This window comes from Mobula birostris, chromosome 6 (genome assembly GCF_030028105.1).
Source record: "Mobula birostris isolate sMobBir1 chromosome 6, sMobBir1.hap1, whole genome shotgun sequence".
NCBI classification, from domain to species: Eukaryota; Metazoa; Chordata; class Chondrichthyes; order Myliobatiformes; family Myliobatidae; genus Mobula; species Mobula birostris.
In genome coordinates, this window is record NC_092375.1 from 103082199 (window position 1) to 103102456 (window position 20258).

Genomic DNA, 20258 nt, shown 5'->3' on the forward strand with positions numbered 1-20258 from the left:
CCTTTGTCTGACCATCCCCAGTCTGACCGTCCCCAGTCTGATCAACCCCAGTCTGACCATTCCCAGTCTGACCATCCGCAGTCTGACCGTCCCCAGTTTGACCATCCCCAGTCTGACCATCCCCAGTCTGATCATCCCCAGTCTGACCATCCCCAGTCAGACAGTCCCCAGTCTGACTGTCCCCAGTTTTGATCTTCTCCAGTCTGACCATCCTTTGTCTGATCATCCCCTGTCTCATAATCCCCAGTCTGACCATTCCCAGTCTATCTATACCCAGTTTCACCATCTCCAGTCTGACCATCCCCAGTCAGACCGTCCCCAGTCTGACTGTGTCCAGTCTGATATTCTTCAGTCTGACCATCCTTTGTCTGACCATCCCCAGTGTGATCATCCCCAGTCTGATCACGCCTAGTCTGATCATCCCCAGTCTGATCAACCTGTCTGACAATCCCCAGTCTGATCAACCCCTGTCTGACAATCCCCAGTCTGATCATCACCAGTGTGATCGTCCCCTGTCAGACCATCAACCGTCTGATCATCCCCAGTCTGACCATCTCCAGTCTGTTCGTCCCCAGTCTGACCATCCTCACTCTGATCATCCCCGGTCTGACAATCCCCAGCCTGACCGTCCCCAGTATGTCCTTTGGCAGTCTGACTGTCCCCAGTCTGATCATCCCCAGTCTGACCATCCCCAGTTTGATCATCCCCCGCCTGATCATCCCCTGTCTGATCAGCCACAGTTTGATCAACCCCAATCTGGACATTACCAGTCTGACTATCCCCAGTCTGACCATCCCCAGTCTGACCATCCCCAGTCTGTCCGTCCCCAGCCTGACTATCCTCAGTCTGATCATCCCCAGTCTGATCATCCCCTTTCTGATCATCCCCTGTCTGACAATCCCCAGTCTGACCATCCCCAGTCTGATTGTCCCCAGTCAGACCATCAACAGTCGACCATCCCCAGTCAGACCGTCCCCAGTCTGACCGTCCCCAGTCTGACTGTTCCCCGTCTGATATTCCCCAGTCTGACCATCCTTTGTCTGACCATCCCCAGTCTGAACATCCCCAGTCTGACCGTTCCCAGTCTGATCATCCCCAGTCTGACCATTCCCAGTCTGACCATCCGCAGTCTGACCGTCCCCAGTTTGACCATCCCCAGTCTGACCATCCCCAGTCTGATCATCCCCAGTCTGACCATCCCCAGTCAGACAGTCCCCAGTCTGACTGTCCCCAGTTTTGATCTTCTCCAGTCTGACCATCCTTTGTCTGATCATCCCCTGTCTCATAATCCCCAGTCTGACCATTCCCAGTCTATCTATACCCAGTTTCACCATCCCCAGTCTGACCATCCCCAGTCAGACCGTCCCCAGTCTGACTGTGTCCAGTCTGATATTCTTCAGTCTGACCATCCTTTGTCTGACCATCCCCAGTCTGATCATCCCCAGTCTGAACACCCCCAGTCTGACCGTGCCCAGTCTGATCATCCCCAGTCTGACCATTCCCAGTCTGACCGTCCGCAGTCTGACCGTCCCCAGTTTGACCAGCCCCAGTCTGACCATCCTTTGTCTGACCATCCCCAGTCTGAACATCCCCAGTCTGACCGTTCCCAGTCTGATCAACCCCAGTCTGACCATTCCCAGTCTGACCATCCGCAGTCTGACCGTCCCCAGTTTGACCATCCCCAGTCTGACCATCCCCAGTCTGATCATCCCCAGTCTGACCATCCCCAGTCAGACAGTCCCCAGTCTGACTGTCCCCAGTTTTGATCTTCTCCAGTCTGACCATCCTTTGTCTGATCATCCCCTGTCTCATAATCCCCAGTCTGACCATTCCCAGTCTATCTATACCCAGTTTCACCATCCCCAGTCTGACCATCCCCAGTCAGACCGTCCCCAGTCTGACTGTGTCCAGTCTGATATTCTTCAGTCTGACCATCCTTTGTCTGACCATCCCCAGTCTGATCATCCCCAGTCTGAACACCCCCAGTCTGACCGTGCCCAGTCTGATCATCCCCAGTCTGACCATTCCCAGTCTGACCGTCCGCAGTCTGACCGTCCCCAGTTTGACCAGCCCCAGTCTGACCATCCTTTGTCTGACCATCCCCAGTCTGACCGTCCCCAGTCTGATCAACCCCAGTCTGACCATTCCCAGTCTGACCATCCGCAGTCTGACCGTCCCCAGTTTGACCATCCCCAGTCTGACCATCCCCAGTCTGATCATCCCCAGTCTGACCATCCCCAGTCAGACAGTCCCCAGTCTGACTGTCCCCAGTTTTGATCTTCTCCAGTCTGACCATCCTTTGTCTGATCATCCCCTGTCTCATAATCCCCAGTCTGACCATTCCCAGTCTATCTATACCCAGTTTCACCATCTCCAGTCTGACCATCCCCAGTCAGACCGTCCCCAGTCTGACTGTGTCCAGTCTGATATTCTTCAGTCTGACCATCCTTTGTCTGACCATCCCCAGTCTGATCATCCCCAGTCTGAACACCCCCAGTCTGACCGTGCCCAGTCTGATCATCCCCAGTCTGACCATTCCCAGTCTGACCGTCCCCAGTTTGACCAGCCCCAGTCTGACCATACTTTGTCTGACCATCTCATGTCTGATCATCCCCAGTCTGATTATCCCCAGACTGACCATCCCCAGTCTGACCATCCACAGTCTGAGAATCACGGTCTGACCATCCCAGGTCTGTCCATCCCAGGTCTGACCATCCCCAGTCTGATCATCCCCAGTCTGAACATCCCCAGTCTGAACATCCCCAGTCTGACCGTGCCCAGTCTGATCATCCCCAGTCTGACCATTCCCAGTCTGACCATCCACAGTCTGACCGTCCCCAGTTTGACCAGCTCTAGTCTGACCATCCTTTGTCTGACCATCTCCTGTCTGATCATCTCCAGTCTGATTATCCCCAGACTGACCATCCCCAGTCTGACCATCCACAGTCTGAGAATCACGGTCTGACCATCCCAGGTCTGTCCATCCCAGGTCTGACCATCAACAGTCTGACCTTCCCATTCTGACCATCAACAGTCAGACCATCCCCAGTATGACCGTCCCCAGTCTGACCATCCCCAGGCTGATCGTCCCAGTCTGACTGTCCCAAGACTGATCGTCCCCAGTCTGACCATCCCCAGTCTGACCGTCCCTAATCTGACCATCCCCAGTCTGATCGACCCAGTCTGATGATCCCCAATTTGATCATCCCCAGTCTTATGATCCCCTGTCGGCTCATCCCCAGTCTGACCATCCCCAGCCTCTTCAACACCTGTTTGATCATCCCCAGTCTGTTCGTCCCCAGTCTGATCATCAACAGTCTGACAATCCCCAGCCTGACCATCCCCAGTCTGACCAACAACAGTCTGACCATCAACAGTTTGACCATCCCCAGTCTGACCATCTCCAGTCTGATCATCCCCTGTCTGACCATCCTTTATCTGTTCATCTGCTGTCTGATCATCCCCAGTGTGAACGTTCCAGTCTGACCTTCACCAGTCTGATCATCCCCAGTCTGACCATCCCCGGTCTGACCGTCTCCAGTTTGATCATCCCCTGTCTGACCATTCCCAGTCTGACCATCCTTTGTCTGTTCATCTGCTGTCTGATCATCCCCAGTCTGACCATTCCCAGTCTGACTATACCCAGTTTGACCATCCCCAGTCTGACCATCCACAGTCTGAGAATCACCAGTCTGACCATCCCCAGTCAGACCATCTCCAGTGAGACCGTCTCCAGTCTGACTGTCCCCAGTCTGATCTTCCCGAGTCTGATCTTCCCCAGTCTGTCCATCCTTTGTCTGATCATTCCTTGTCTGATCATCCCCAGTCTTACCATTCCCTGTTTGACTATCCCCAGTTTGACCATCCCCAGTCTGACCATCCACAGTCTGATTATCCCCAGTCTGACTATTCCCAGTCTGATCGTCCCCAGTCTGATCATCAACAGTTGACTATCACCAGTCAGACCATCCCCAGTCAGACCGTCCCCAGTCTGATCTTCCCCAGTCTGACCATCCTTTGTCTGACCATCCCCAGTCTGAACATCCCCAGTCTGACCGTTCCCAGTCTGATCATCCCCAGTCTGACCATTCCCAGTCTGACCATCCGCAGTCTGACCGTCCCCAGTTTGACCATCCCCAGTCTGACCATCCCCAGTCTGATCATCCCCAGTCTGACCATCCCCAGTCAGACAGTCCCCAGTCTGACTGTCCCCAGTTTTGATCTTCTCCAGTCTGACCATCCTTTGTCTGATCATCCCCTGTCTGATAATCCCCAGTCTGACCATTCCCAGTCTATCTATACCCAGTTTCACCATCCCCAGTCTGACCATCCCCAGTCAGACCATCCCCAGTCTGACTGTGTCCAGTCTGATATTCTTCAGTCTGACCATCCTTTGTCTGACCATCCCCAGTCTGATCATCCCCAGTCTGAACATCCCCAGTCTGACCGTGCCCAGTCTGATCATCCCCAGTCTGACCATTCCCAGTCTGACCGTCCGCAGTCTGACCGTCCCCAGTTTGACCAGCCCCAGTCTGACCATACTTTGTCTGACCATCTCATGTCTGATCATCCCCAGTCTGATTATCCCCAGACTGACCATCCCCAGTCTGACCATCCACAGTCTGAGAATCACGGTCTGACCATCCCAGGTCTGTCCATCCCAGGTCTGACCATCCCCAGTCTGATCATCCCCAGTCTGAACATCCCCAGTCTGAACATCCCCAGTCTGACCGTGCCCAGTCTGATCATCCCCAGTCTGACCATTCCCAGTCTGACCATCCACAGTCTGACCGTCCCCAGTTTGACCAGCTCTAGTCTGACCATCCTTTGTCTGACCATCTCCTGTCTCACCATCCCCAGTCCGATTATCCCCAGTTTGATTATCACCTGTCTGTCCGTCCCCAGACTGAACATCCCCAGTCTGACCTTCCCCAGTCTGACCATCCCCAGTGTGACCATCCGCAGTCTGAGCTTCCCTAGTCTGACTATCCCCAGTCTGACCATCCCCAGTCTGACCGTCCCTAGTCTGTCCGTCCCCAGCCTGACCATCCTCAGTCTGATCATCCCCAGTCTGATCACGCCTACTCTGATCATCCCCAGTCTGATCAACCCGTCTGACAATCCCCAGTCTGATCAACCCCTGTCTGACAATCCCCAGTCTGATCATCCCCAGTGTGATCGTCCCCTGTCAGACCATCAACCGTCTGATCATCCCCAGTCTGACCATCTCCAGTCTGTTCGTCCCCAGTCTGACCATCCTCACTCTGATCATCCCCGGTCTGACAATCCCCAGCCTGACCGTCCCCAGTATGTCCTTTGGCAGTCTGACTGTCCCCAGTCTGATCATCCCCAGTCTGACCATCTCCAGTCTGACCATCCCCAGTTTGATCATCCCCCGCCTGATCATCCCCTGTCTGATCAGCCACAGTTTGATCAACCCCAATCTGGACATTACCAGTCTGACTATCCCCAGTCTGACCATCCCCAGTCTGACCATCCCCAGTCTGTCCGTCCCCAGCCTGACTATCCTCAGTCTGATCATCCCCAGTCTGATCATCCCCTTTCTGATCATCCCCTGTCTGACAATCCCCAGTCTGACCATCCCCAGTCTGATTGTCCCCAGTCAGACCATCAGCAGTCGACCATCCCCAGTCAGACCGTCCCCAGTCTGACCGTCCCCAGTCTGACTGTTCCCCGTCTGATATTCCCCAGTCTGACCATCCTTTGTCTGACCATCCCCAGTCTGAACATCCCCAGTCTGACCGTTCCCAGTCTGATCAACCCCAGTCTGACCATTCCCAGTCTGACCATCCGCAGTCTGACCGTCCCCAGTTTGACCATCCCCAGTCTGACCATCCCCAGTCTGATCATCCCCAGTCTGACCATCCCCAGTCAGACAGTCCCCAGTCTGACTGTCCCCAGTTTTGATCTTCTCCAGTCTGACCATCCTTTGTCTGATCATCCCCTGTCTCATAATCCCCAGTCTGACCATTCCCAGTCTATCTATACCCAGTTTCACCATCCCCAGTCTGACCATCCCCAGTCAGACCGTCCCCAGTCTGACTGTGTCCAGTCTGATATTCTTCAGTCTGACCATCCTTTGTCTGACCATCCCCAGTCTGATCATCCCCAGTCTGAACACCCCCAGTCTGACCGTGCCCAGTCTGATCATCCCCAGTCTGACCATTCCCAGTCTGACCGTCCGCAGTCTGACCGTCCCCAGTTTGACCAGCCCCAGTCTGACCATCCTTTGTCTGACCATCCCCAGTCTGACCGTTCCCAGTCTGATCAACCCCAGTCTGACCATTCCCAGTCTGACCATCCGCAGTCTGACCGTCCCCAGTTTGACCATCCCCAGTCTGACCATCCCCAGTCTGATCATCCCCAGTCTGACCATCCCCAGTCAGACAGTCCCCAGTCTGACTGTCCCCAGTTTTGATCTTCTCCAGTCTGACCATCCTTTGTCTGATCATCCCCTGTCTCATAATCCCCAGTCTGACCATTCCCAGTCTATCTATACCCAGTTTCACCATCCCCAGTCTGACCATCCCCAGTCAGACCGTCCCCAGTCTGACTGTGTCCAGTCTGATATTCTTCAGTCTGACCATCCTTTGTCTGACCATCCCCAGTCTGATCATCCCCAGTCTGAACACCCCCAGTCTGACCGTGCCCAGTCTGATCATCCCCAGTCTGACCATTCCCAGTCTGACCGTCCGCAGTCTGACCGTCCCCAGTTTGACCAGCCCCAGTCTGACCATCCTTTGTCTGACCATCCCCAGTCTGAACATCCCCAGTCTGACCGTTCCCAGTCTGATCAACCCCAGTCTGACCATTCCCAGTCTGACCATCCGCAGTCTGACCGTCCCCAGTTTGACCATCCCCAGTCTGACCATCCCCAGTCTGATCATCCCCAGTCTGACCATCCCCAGTCAGACAGTCCCCAGTCTGACTGTCCCCAGTTTTGATCTTCTCCAGTCTGACCATCCTTTGTCTGATCATCCCCTGTCTGATAATCCCCAGTCTGACCATTCCCAGTCTATCTATACCCAGTTTCACCATCTCCAGTCTGACCATCCCCAGTCAGACCGTCCCCAGTCTGACTGTGTCCAGTCTGATATTCTTCAGTCTGACCATCCTTTGTCTGACCATCCCCAGTCTGATCATCCCCAGTCTGAACACCCCCAGTCTGACCGTGCCCAGTCTGATCATCCCCAGTCTGACCATTCCCAGTCTGACCGTCCCCAGTTTGACCAGCCCCAGTCTGACCATACTTTGTCTGACCATCTCATGTCTGATCATCCCCAGTCTGATTATCCCCAGACTGACCATCCCCAGTCTGACCATCCACAGTCTGAGAATCACGGTCTGACCATCCCAGGTCTGTCCATCCCAGGTCTGACCATCCCCAGTCTGATCATCCCCAGTCTGAACATCCCCAGTCTGAACATCCCCAGTCTGAACATCCCCAGTCTGACCGTGCCCAGTCTGATCATCCCCAGTCTGACCATTCCCAGTCTGACCATCCACAGTCTGACCGTCCCCAGTTTGACCAGCTCTAGTCTGACCATCCTTTGTCTGACCATCTCCTGTCTGATCATCTCCAGTCTGATTATCCCCAGACTGACCATCCCCAGTCTGACCATCCACAGTCTGAGAATCACGGTCTGACCATCCCAGGTCTGTCCATCCCAGGTCTGACCATCAACAGTCTGACCTTCCCATTCTGACCATCAACAGTCAGACCATCCCCAGTCTGACCGTCCCCAGTCTGACCATCCCCAGGCTGATCGTCCCAGTCTGACTGTCCCAAGACTGATCGTCCCCAGTCTGACCATCCCCAGTCTGACCGTCCCTAATCTGACCATCCCCAGTCTGATCGACCCAGTCTGATGATCCCCAATTTGATCATCCCCAGTCTTATGATCCCCTGTCGGCTCATCCCCAGTCTGACCATCCCCAGCCTCTTCAACACCTGTTTGATCATCCCCAGTCTGTTCGTCCCCAGTCTGATCATCAACAGTCTGACAATCCCCAGCCTGACCATCCCCAGTCTGACCATCCCCAGTCTGACCAACAACAGTTTGACCATCCCCAGTCTGACCATCTCCAGTCTGATCATCCCCTGTCTGACCATCCTTTATCTGTTCATCTGCTGTCTGATCATCCCCAGTGTGAACGTTCCAGTCTGACCTTCACCAGTCTGATCATCCCCAGTCTGACCATCCACGGTCTGACCGTTTCCAGTTTGATCATCCCCTGTCTGACCATTCCCAGTCTGACCATCCTTTGTCTGTTCATCTGCTGTCTGATCATCCCCAGTCTGACCATTCCCAGTCTGACTATACCCAGTTTGACCATCCCCAGTCTGACCATCCCCAGTCTGATCATCCCCAGTCTGACCATCCCCAGTCAGACCATCTCCAGTGAGACCGTCTCCAGTCTGACTGTCCCCAGTCTGATCTTCCCGAGTCTGATCTTCCGCAGTCTGTCCATCCTTTGTCTGATCATCCCTTGTCTGATCATCCCCAGTCTTACCATTCCCTGTCTGACTATCCCCAGTTTGACCATCCCCAGTCTGACCATCCACAGTCTGATTATCCCCAGTCTGACTATTCCCAGTCTGATCGTCCCCAGCCTGATCATCAACAGTTGACTATCCCCAGTCAGACCATCCCCAGTCAGACCGTCCCCAGTCTGATCTTCCCCAGTCTGACCATCCTTTGTCTGACCATCTCCTGTCTGACCATCCCCAGTCTGACCATCCACAGTCTGAGAATCACTGTCTGAACATCCCCAGTCTGACCATCAACAGTCTGATCAACCCCAGTCTGACCATCCCCATTCTGACCATTCCAGGTCTGTCCATCAACAGTCTGACCTTCCCAGGTCTGACCATCAACAGTCTGACCATCCCATTCTGACCATCAACAGTCAGACCATCCCCAGTCTGAACATCCCCAGTCTGACCATCCCCAGTCTGATTTTCCCCAGTCTGACCATCCCCAGTCAGACAATCCCCAGTCAGACCATCAACAGTCTGACCAGCCCCAGTCTGACCATCCCCAGTCTGACCATCTCCATTCTGACTGTCCCCACCAGACCATCAACAGTCTGATAAACCCCAGTCTGATCGACCCCAGTCAGATCATCCCCTGTCTGATCATCCCCTGTCTGATCATCCCCAGTCTGACCATCCCGTCTGACTATCGCCCGTCTGACCAACAACAGTCTGACCATCAACAGTTTGACCATCCCCAGTCTGACCATCAACAGTCTGACCGTTCCAGTCTGACCGTCACCAGTCTGACCATCACCAGTCTGATCATCTCCAGTTTGACTGTCCCCAGTCTGATCATCTCCAGTTTGACTGTCCCCAGTCTGATCATCCCCAGTCTGACCATCCCAAGTCTGACCATCCCAAGTCTGACCATCCCAAGTCTGACCATCAACAGTCTGACTGTCCCCAATCTGAATATCCCCAGTCTGATCATCCCCCGTCTGATCATCCCCAGTCTGACCATCCCCAGACTGACTAGCCCATTCTGATCATCCCCACTCTGACCAACCCCAGTCTGACTGTCCCCAGCCTGATCTTCCACAGTCAGAATATCCTCAACTGACCATCCCCAGTCTGACCATCCCCAGTCTGACCATTCCCTGTCTTATCATCTCCAGTCTGATCATCCCCTGTCTGATCATCCCCTGTCTGACAATGCCCAGTCTGACCATACACAGTCTGATCATCCCCAGTCAGACCATCAGCAGTCTGACCATCCCTAGACTGATCATCCCCAGTCTGATCATCCCCTGACTGATCATCCCTTGTCTGACGATCCCCAGTCTCACCATCCCCAGTCCGATTATCCCCAGTCTGACCATCCCCAGAGTGACCATCCGCAGTCTGAGCTTCCCCAGTCTGACTATCCCCAGTCTGACCATCCCCAGTATGTCCTTTGGCAGTCTGAGCTTCCCCAGTCTGACTATCCCCAGTCTGACCATCCCCAGTATGTCCTTTGGCAGTCTGACCGTCCCTAGTCTGTCCGTCCCCAGCCTGACCATCCTCAGTCTGATCATCCCCAGTCTGATCACGCCTAGTCTGATCATCCCCAGTCTGATCAACCCGTCTGACAATCCCCAGTCTGATCAACCCCTGTCTGACAATCCCCAGTCTGATCATCCCCAGTGTGATCGTCCCCTGTCAGACCATCAACCGTCTGATCATCCCCAGTCTGACCATCCCCAGTCTGTTCGTCCCCAGTCTGACCATCCTCACTCTGATCATCCCCAGTCTGACAATCCCCAGCCTGACCGTCCCCAGTATGTCCTTTGGCAGTCTGACTGTCCCCAGTCTGATCGTCCCCAGTCTGACCATCTCCAGTCTGACCATCCCCAGTTTGATCATCTCCCGCCTGATCATCCCGTCTGATCAGCCACAGTTTGATCAACCCCAATCTGAACATTGCCAGTCTGACCATCCCCAGTCTGACCATCCCCAGTCTGACCATCCCCAGTCTGTCCGTTCCCAGCCTGACCATCCTCAGTCTGATCATCCCCAGTCTGATCACGCCTAGTCTGATCATCCCCAATCTGATCATCCCCTGTCTGACAATACCCAGTCTGATCATCCCCAGTCTGATCGTCCCCAGTCAGAACATCAACAGTCTGACCATCCCCAGTCAGACCGTCGCCAGTCTGACCGTCCCCAGTCTGACTGTTCCCAGTCTGATATTCCCCAGTCTGACCATCCTTTGTCTGACCATCCCCAGTCTGAACATCCCCAGTCTGACCGTCCCCAGTCTGATCATCCCCAGCCTGACCATTCCCAGTCTGACCATGCGCAGTGTGATCATCCCCAGTCTGACCATCCTCTGCATGAGCGTCCCCAGACTGATCAATCCCAGGCTGACCATCCCCACTCTGACCATCCCCAGTCTGATCATACCCCGGCTGACTGTCCTCAGTCTGACCGTCCACAATCTGAACGTCCCCAGTCTGATTATCACCTGTCAGATCATCTCCAGTCTGATTATCTCCAGTCTGACCATCCCCTGTCTGACCATCCTCAGTCTGGTTATCACCTGCCTGAACGTCCCGAGTCTGACCATCCCCAGGTTGACCTTCCCCAGTCTGACTATTCCCAGTCTGACCATCCTCTGTCTGACCGTCCCCAGTCTGTCTATCCCTAGTCTGATCATCCCCAGTCTGATAGTCCCCCGGTTGAACGTCCCCAGTCTGATCAACCCCAGTCTGACCATCCCCAGTCTGAACATACGCAGGCTGACCGTCCCCACTCTGACCATCCCTAGTCTGACCATCACTTGTCTGATCACCGCTTCTCTGATCATCCCCAGTCTGACCATCCTCAGTGTGATCGTCGCCAGTCTGATCATCCCCAGACTGACCATCCCCAGTCAGGTCATCCCCAGTCTGATCATCCACAGATTGACCAGCCCCAGTCTAACCATCCCCAGTCTGACCATCCCCAGTTTGATCGTCCCCAGTCCGACCGTCCCCAGTCTGTCCATCCCCAGTCTGATCATCCCCAGTCTGATCATCCTCTGTCTGATCTTCCGCAGTCTGTCGATCCCCTGTCTCACCATCCCCAGTCTGATCGTCCCCAGGTTGAACGTCCCTAGTCTGATCAGTCCCAGTCTGACCATCCCCACTCTGATCATACCGAGACTGACCGTCCCCAGGCTGACTGTCCCCATTCTGACCGTCCACAATCAGAACGTCCCCAGTCTGATTGTCGCCTGTCAGACATCTCCAGTCTGATTATCTCCAGTCTGACCATCCCAAGTCTGACCATCCTCAGTCTGATCATCCTCTGTCTGACCGTACCCAGTCTGTCCATCCCCAGTCTGATCATCCTCAATCTGATCGTCCCCCGGTTGAACGTCCCCAGTCAGATCAACTCCAGTTTGACCATCTGCAGTCTGACCATCCCCAGTCTGACCATACCCAGGCTGACCGTCCCACGTCTGACCGTCTCTAGTCTGACCATCACCTGTCTGATCATCCCCTGTCTGATCACCGCTTCTCTGATCATCCCCAGTCTGACCATCCTCAGTCTGATCATCCCCAGTCCGATCATCCCCAGACTGACCATCCCCAGTCTGGTCATCCCCAGTCCGATCATCCCCAGACTGACCATCCCCTGTCTGGCTATCCACAGTTTGATCGTCCCCGTCCGAATGTCCCCAATCTTTCCGTCCCGAGTCTCATCATCCCTGTCTGATCCTACCCAGTCTGAATATATCCCCAGCCCGACTATTCCCAGTCTGACCATCCTCTATCTGACCCTCCCCAGTCTGTCCATCCTCTATCTGACCCTCCTCAGTCTGTCCATCAACTGGGCAGTCTGATCGCCCCCAGTTTGAACGTCCCCAGTCTGATCAATCCCAGTCTGAGCATCCCCAGACTGACCATCCCCAGTCTGATAACACCCAGGCTGACCGTCCACAGTCTGACCCTCCCTCGTCTGACCATCATCTGTCTGATCATCCCCTGTCTGATCACGGCTTCTCTGATCATCCCGACTGATTACCCCAGTCTGACCATCCTCAGTCTGATCATCCCCAGTCTGATCATCCCCAGACTGACCATTCCCAGTCTGATCATCCTCAGACTGACCATCCTCAATCTGACCGTCCCCAGTCTGATCATCCCCAGTCTGATCCTACCCAGTCTGATCATCCCTAGTCTGACCTTCCCCAGTCAGATCATCCCCAGTCTGACCATCCCCAGTCTGATCATCCCCTCCCTGATCGTCCCCAGTCTGACCATCCCCAGGCTGACCTTCCCCAGTCTGACCATCCCCAGTCTGACCATCCTCTGTCTGACTGTCCCCAGCCTGTCCATCCCCAGTCTGATCATCCCCAGTCTGACCATCCTCAGACTGATCATCCCCAATCTGATCATCCCCAGACTGACAATCCCCTGTCTGGTCATTCCCAGTCTGATCATCCCCAGACAGACCATCCCTGTTTGACCATCCCCAGTTTGATCGTCCCTGTCTGACCGTCCCCAATCTGTCCGTCGCTAGTCTCATCATCCTCTGTCTGATCCTACCCAGTCTGAATATCCCCAGTCTGAATATCCACAGTCTGACTATCCCCAGTCTGACCGTCCCCAGTCTGTCCATCCCCAGTCTGTCCATCCTCAGTGTGACGATCCCCAGTCTGATCGTCCCCAGTTTGAACGTCCCCAGTCTGATCAATCCCAGTCTGAGCATCCCCTGTCTGACCATCCCCAATCTGATCACACCCAGGCTGACCGTCCCCAGTCTGACCGTCCCTAGTCTGACCATCATCTGCCTGATCATCCCCTGTGTGATCACAGCTTCTCTGATCATCCCGTCTGATAACCCCAGTCTGACCATCCCCAGTCTGATCATCCCCAGACTGACCATCCCCAGTCTGATCATCCTCAGACTGACCATCCCCAGACTAACCATCACCAGTCTGATTGTCCCCAGTCCGACCATCCCCAATCTGACTATCCCCAGTCTGACCATCCTCTATCTGACCCTCCCCAGTCTGTCCATCCTCTATCTGACCCTCCCCAGTCTGTCCATCAACTGGGCAGTCTGATCGCCCCCAGTTTGAACGTCCCCAGTCTGATCAATCCCAGTCTGAGCATCCCCAGACTGACCATCCCCAGTCTGATAACACCCAGGCTGACCGTCCACAGTCTGACCGTCCCTCGTCTGACCATCATCTGTCTGATCATCCCCTGTCTGATCATCCCCTGTCTGATCACGGCTTCTCTGATCATCCCGACTGATTACCCCAGTCTGACCATCCTCAGTCTGATCATCCCCAGTCTGATCATCCCCAGACTGACCATTCCCAGTCTGATCATCCTCAGACTGACCATCCTCAATCTGACCGTCCCCAGTCTGATCATCCCCAGTCTGATCCTACCCAGTCTGATCATCCCTAGTCTGACCTTCCCCAGTCAGATCATCCCCAGTCTGACCATCCCCAGTCTGATCATCCCCTCCCTGATCGTCCCCAGTCTGACCATCCCCAGGCTGACCTTCCCCAGTCTGACCATCCCCAGTCTGACCATCCTCTGTCTGACTGTCCCCAGTCTGTCCATCCCCAGTCTGTCCATCCCCAGTCTGATCATCCCCAGTCTGACCATCCTCAGACTGATCATCCCCAATCTGATCATCCCCAGACTGACAATCCCCTGTCTGGTCATTCCCAGTCTGATCATCCCCAGACAGACCATCCCTGTTTGACCATCCCCAGTTTGATCGTCCCTGTCTGACCGTCCCCAATTTGTCCGTCGCTAGTCTCATCATCCCCTGTCTGATCCTACCCAGTCTGAATATCCCCAGTCTGAATATCCACAGTCTGACTATCCCCAGTCTGTCCATCCTCAGTGTGACGATCCCCAGTCTGATCGTCCCCAGTTTGAACGTCCCAGTCTGATCAATCCCAGTCTGAGCATCCCCTGTCTGACCATCCCCAATCTGATCACACCCAGGCTGACCGTCCCCAGTCTGTTTATCTCCTGTCTGACCATCCACAGTATGACCATCCCCAGTCTGACCGTCCTCTGTCTGACCGTCCCCAGTCTGATCATCCCCAGTCTGATCATACCCAGTCTGAGCATCCTCAGTCTGACCATCCACCGTCTGATCATCCCCTGTCTGATCATCCCCAGTCTGTTCAACCCCAGTCTGACCATCCCCTGTCTGATCATCCCCAGTCTGCTCATCTGCTGTCTGACCATCCCCAGTCTGTCCATCCCCAGTCTGATCATCCCCAGTCTGATCGTCCCCAGGTTGAACGTCCCCAGTCTGATCAACCCCAGTCTGACCATCCCCAGTCTGACCATCCCCAGTCTGATCATACCCAGGCTGACCGTCCCAAGTCTGACCATCACCTGTCTGATCATCCCTGTATGATCACCGCTTCTCTGATCATCCCCAGTCTGACCATCCTCAGTCTGATCATCCCCAGTCTGATCATCCCCAGACTGACAATCCCCTGTCTGGTCATCCCCAGTCTGATAATCCCCAGACTGACCATCCCCTGTCTGACCATCCCCAGTCTGACCATCCCAAGTTTGATCGTCCCCGTCCGACCGTCCCCAATCTGTCTGTCGCTAGTCTGATCATCCCCTGTCTGATCCTACCCAGTCTGAATATCCCAAGTCTGAATATTCCCAGTCTGACTATCCCCAGTCTGACTGTCCCCAGTCTGTCCATCCCCAGTCTGTCCATCCTCAGTCTGACGATCCCCAGTCTGATCGTCCCCAGTTGGACCCTGATGGAATTAACAACGAGGTCCGTTCATTCTATCGGTCCTTATTCTCGCCTGATCCGTCAAATGCGGAGGCGTGTAATGAGGTCTGGGAGGATTTGCCGAAGGTCAGCCCAGAGGACGCAGTGCGTCTGGATGCCCCCCTGACTCGGGAGGAGCTGTCCACTGCCCTTCGGCAACTCCGGAGGGGCAAGTCCCCTGGTTTGGATGGACTGAGTGTTGAGTTTTATCAGGCTTTTTGGGATGTCCTGGGGGATGATTACAGCCTTGTCCAAGGGGAGAGCCTAGCCACCAGAGAAATGCCCCTCTCATGGCGGAGAGCTGTTGTGGTCCTACTGCCCAAGAAGGGAGACCTCCGCCTGCTAAAGAACTGGCGGCCGGTCTCCCTCTTGTGCGTGGACTACAAGATCTTCGCCCGGGCAATGGCCAACCGTCTGGGTTCGGTAATTGGACAGGTGGTCCATCCTGACCAATCTTATACAGTCCCGGGCCGCTCCATCCAGGACAATGTCCACCTAGTACGGGACCTGATCCACCTACTCCAGGAGACTGGGACCCCGGCAGCGTTTCTTTCTCTTGACCAGGAGAAGGCTTTTGACCGGGTGGACCACAGTTTCCTGGTGGGCACCCTGCAGGCTTTTGGGCTCGGACCACACTTTGTGGCCCGAGTTCGGCTCCTGTACTCTGCCGCAGAGTGCCTAGTTAAAATTAATGGATCATTGACAGGACCTATCCACTTCCGAAGAGGAGTGCGTCAAGGGTGCCCCATGTCCGGTCAACTGTATGCGATCTGTGTCGAGCCATTCCTCGGCCTTCTTCGGCGAAGGCTGACAGGTCTGGTTCTGCACGAACCGGACATGGGGGTCGTCCTCTCGGCCTACGCCGATGACGTACTCCTCATGATGACAGACCCCTGTGACCTGCGGAGGATGCGCGAGTGCCAAGATGTTTTCTCGGCGGCATCCTCCGCCAGGATCAACTGGGCGAAATGTTCCGGACTCTTAGTAGGCCAGTGGCAGGTGGACTCCCTGCCGGAGGAGATGAGAGCTTTTGAGTGGAGCACCAGACGTCTTCTCTATCTGGGAGTCTACCTGAGTCCTTCTGGGGAGACCTGGCTGGCGAACTGGCAGGACCTGGAGACAAAGGTCATGGCCCGGCTAGGGCGCTGGTCAGGCCTTCTCAGGGTGCTTTCCTATCGAGGCAGGGTGGTGGTCATAAACCAGCTGGTGGCCTCCATGTTGTGGTACCGGATGGTCACCTTGGCCCCCCCTGCCCCTTTTGTCGCAAGAATGCAGAGGAAGCTAGTGGACTTCTTCTGGGGAAACAGGAAGCACTGGGTCTCTGCAGCGGTTCTGAGTCTCCCAGAAGGAGAGGGCGGACAGTCGCTGGTGTGTGTACGCACACGACTGGCGGCTCTCCGCCTCAGGACGCTGCAGAGATTCCTGTACGCCGAGCACCCTCCCAGGTGGCACGTGTTGGCGACTTTCTTCCTCCGGAGGGGCTGCTGTCTTGCCGAAGATATGCAGCTACCACCGGCGGGCGTCAGCCGTGCTGCTTTGCAGAGGCTGCCCGGCTTCTATCAGGACCTACTGAGAGTCTGGAACATGGTTGCCTCAGGCCGGGAATCCCCTCCTCTGGCAGAGGGCGGGGTCCTGGCCGACCCTTGCCCTGTCTCAACGGATGTCAGTGCGGCTCAGGTGTGTGGAACGACTCGGGCTGAGCTGCTCGTCGGGCCCAGGCCCCGCAGCCTTACCCGAGAGACGAATCCACACAACTTGAGCCGTCTTTCATCAACACCCACAATCCCATTTAGGGATGCAGGCAGGAGGTACCTTTATGGGCTGCTGCTCCACACCCTCCACTTCCTAGCATTTGTCCACCGTCCCGACACGCCATGGCGGTCGGTCTTTCCACCTGGAGGTGAGGGGGGTCCCCAGTGGAAGTCCCTCTACAAGGGAGTCCTTCCCATGCACCTTGGGGATCTCGGCTGGAGGGTGCTGCATAAAGCGGTGCCCTGCAATAAGTTCTTTAGTTTGTACACGGATCTCCCAGCCGCGTGTCACTTCTGCGGGCTGGAGGAGACCGTGTACCATATGTACGTGGAGTGTGTGAGGCTGCAGCCCCTTTTCGCGTATTTGCGTGGGCTGCTTCTCGCCTTCTGGTTGCATTTCAGTCCCACCCTATTCATATATGGTCATCCAGTAAGGAGGGGGGCACAGAGGGATGAGGATGTCCTTGTCAACTTGCTCCTGGGGCTGGCGAAAATTGCCATCCGTGGCTCCTGGAAAAGGGTGGCAGGAGGTTCTCCCCGGGCGGACTGCCTGGCTATGTTTAGGGGGTATGTTCGAGCCCGGGTGAACATTGAAAAGGAATACGCACAGTCCACGGCGACCGTCGAGATGTTCCGGGACCGTTGGGCTCCGCGGGGTGTAAATGCCATCATTGACGAGGATGGCAATATATTGGTTTAACATGTATTGTCTGTTTGTAGTGTAGTAAATGTGTTATTCACTGGGTTTGTAAATATTGTATGGCACCGACATTTGTAATAAAGAATTTTGTTTAAATTAAAAAAAAAAAAAAAAGTCTCACAATCAACAGTCTGACTGTCCCCAGTCTGATCATCTCCAGTCCGATTATCCCCAGTCTGATCATCCCATGTCTTATAATCCCCAGTCTGATCAACCCCTGTCTGATCATCCCCAGTCTGAACAACCCTGTCTGACCTTCCCCAGTCTGACCATCCCCAGTCTGACCATCCCCAGTCTGACCATCCCGTCTGAGCATCCCCTGTCTGATCATCCCCAGTCTGATCATCCCCAGCCTGACCTTCCCCAGTCCGACCTTCCCCAGTCTTACCATTCCCAGTCTGACCGTCCCCAGTCTGATCATCTAAAGTCTGACCATCCCCAGTCTGACCATCCCCTGTCTGATCATTCCCAGTCTGATCATCCCCTCTCTGACCATCCCCAGTCTGATCATCCCCAGTCTGTCCATCCCCTGTCTGATCAACCCCTGTCTGATCATCGCCAGTCTGATCATCCCCAGTCTGATCATCCCCAGTCTGATCATCCCCTGTCTGATTGTCCCCAGTCTGATCATCCCCTCTCTGACCATCCCCAGTCTGACCATCCCCAGTCTGTCTATCCCCAGTCTGATCAACCCCTGTCTGATCATCCTTTGCACACAAAAATGCTAGAGGAAATCAGCACGTCAAACAGCATCTATACAAAAGAGTGCAGTCGATATTTCGTGCTGAGTCCTTTCAGCAGGACTTGGGGAAAAAAGATGAAAAGTCAGAATGAGAAACTTGGTGGAGGGGAGGCAGGAATACAAGGTAGTATTTGATCGGTGAAACCCGGGGTGTAGGGCGAAGTTCAGTAATGAGCTGAGTAGTTGATGGGTGAAAGAGATGCAGGGCTGGAGAAGTGAGTATCTGATAGGGGAGGACAGAAGGCCATGGACGAAAAGGAAGGGAAAACAGCATCAGAGGGAGGTGATGGCCAGGCAAGGAGATAAGGTGAGAGAGGGAAAAGGGGATTGAGAATGGTGAAGGGGGGTTATTACTGGAAGATTTTGAAACCGATGTTCATGCTGTCAGGTTGGATGCTACCCATACAGCATATAAGGTGTTTCTCCTCCAATCTGAGTGTGGCCTTGTCGCAACAGTAGACGAGGCCATGGATTGACATCTTGGAATGGTAATGGGAAGTGGAATTGAAATGGGTGACCAGTGAGAGATCACAGTTTTTCTGACGGATGAAGTGTAGGTGCTTGGCGAAGTGGTCTCCCAATCTACGTCAGGTCTCTCCAATATACAGGAGGTCACACTGAGAGCACCAGATACAGTAGCTGACTCCAACGGACTCACAGGTGAAGTGTTGCTTCACCCAGATGGACTGTTTAGGGCCCTAGATGATAGTGAGGGAGGAGGTGTAGGGACAAGTGTAGCACTTGTTCCGCTTGCAAGGATAAGTGTTAGGAGGGAGATCAGGGGGAGGAACAAACGGACAAGGGAGTCGCAAAGGGAGTGATCCCTGTGGAGAGCAGAAAGCGGGGAATGGGGGGATCCTGTTGGAGATGGCGGAAGTTACAGAGAATTATGTGCTGGACGTGGAGGGTGATGGGGTGGTAGGTGAGGATGAGGAACCCTATCCCTGGTGGGGTGGCAGGAGGATGGGGTGAGGGCAGACATGCTTGAAATGGAAGAGATATGGTTGAGGGCAGCAATGATGGTGGAGGAAGGGAAGCCCCTTTCTTTGAAGAAAGAGGACACCTTCTTCATTCTGGAGTGAAAAGCCCCATCCTGAGAGCAGATGCAGTGGAGACGGAGGAATTGAGAGAAGGGGATGGCATTTTTACAAGTGACAGGGTGGGAAGAGGTATAGTCCAGGAAGCTGTGAGAGTCCATGGGTTTATAATAGACATCAGTAGATAAGCTGTCTCCAAAGACAGCCTATCTACTGGGCTATGTGCTAGGGAAATTCTAGGCAGTCTCTAGAGTAGGTTACAGGGTCGGCACAACATTGTGGGCCGAGGGGCCTGTAATGTGCTGTAAACTTCAACGTCCTATGTTCAGGGATAGAGACAGTGAGGGGGAGGGTGGTACCAGAAATGAACCAGGTAGATTTAGGGGCAGGGTGGAAGTGGAGGCAATGTTGTTGAAGTTGAGCTCTGCATGGGTGCAGGAAGCAGCACCAACGCAGTCGTCGATATAGCGTAGGAAAAGTGTGGAACAGTCACCAGTGTAGGCTTGGAACATAGACTGTTCCACATAGCCAACAGAAAGGCAGGCATAGCTGGGACCCATGCAAGTGCCCACGGCGACACCTTTTGTTTGAAGGAAGTGGAGGAGCCGAAGGAGAGATTATTGAGAGTGAAGACCAGTCTGCCAGATGGAGGAGAGCGATGGTGGAGGGAAACTGGTTTGGTCTGGTGTCCAGAAAGAAACGGAGAGCTTTGAGGCCTTCCTGATGGGGG

General features: G+C 54.5%; 1 protein-coding gene across 1 annotated transcript in view; it reads right to left on the reverse strand.

The window, feature by feature from the left end:
• Positions 1-20258, reverse strand: part of arhgef49 (Rho guanine nucleotide exchange factor 49) — a 211559-nt gene that overhangs the window by 87989 nt on the left and 103312 nt on the right. The window lies entirely within an intron of this gene.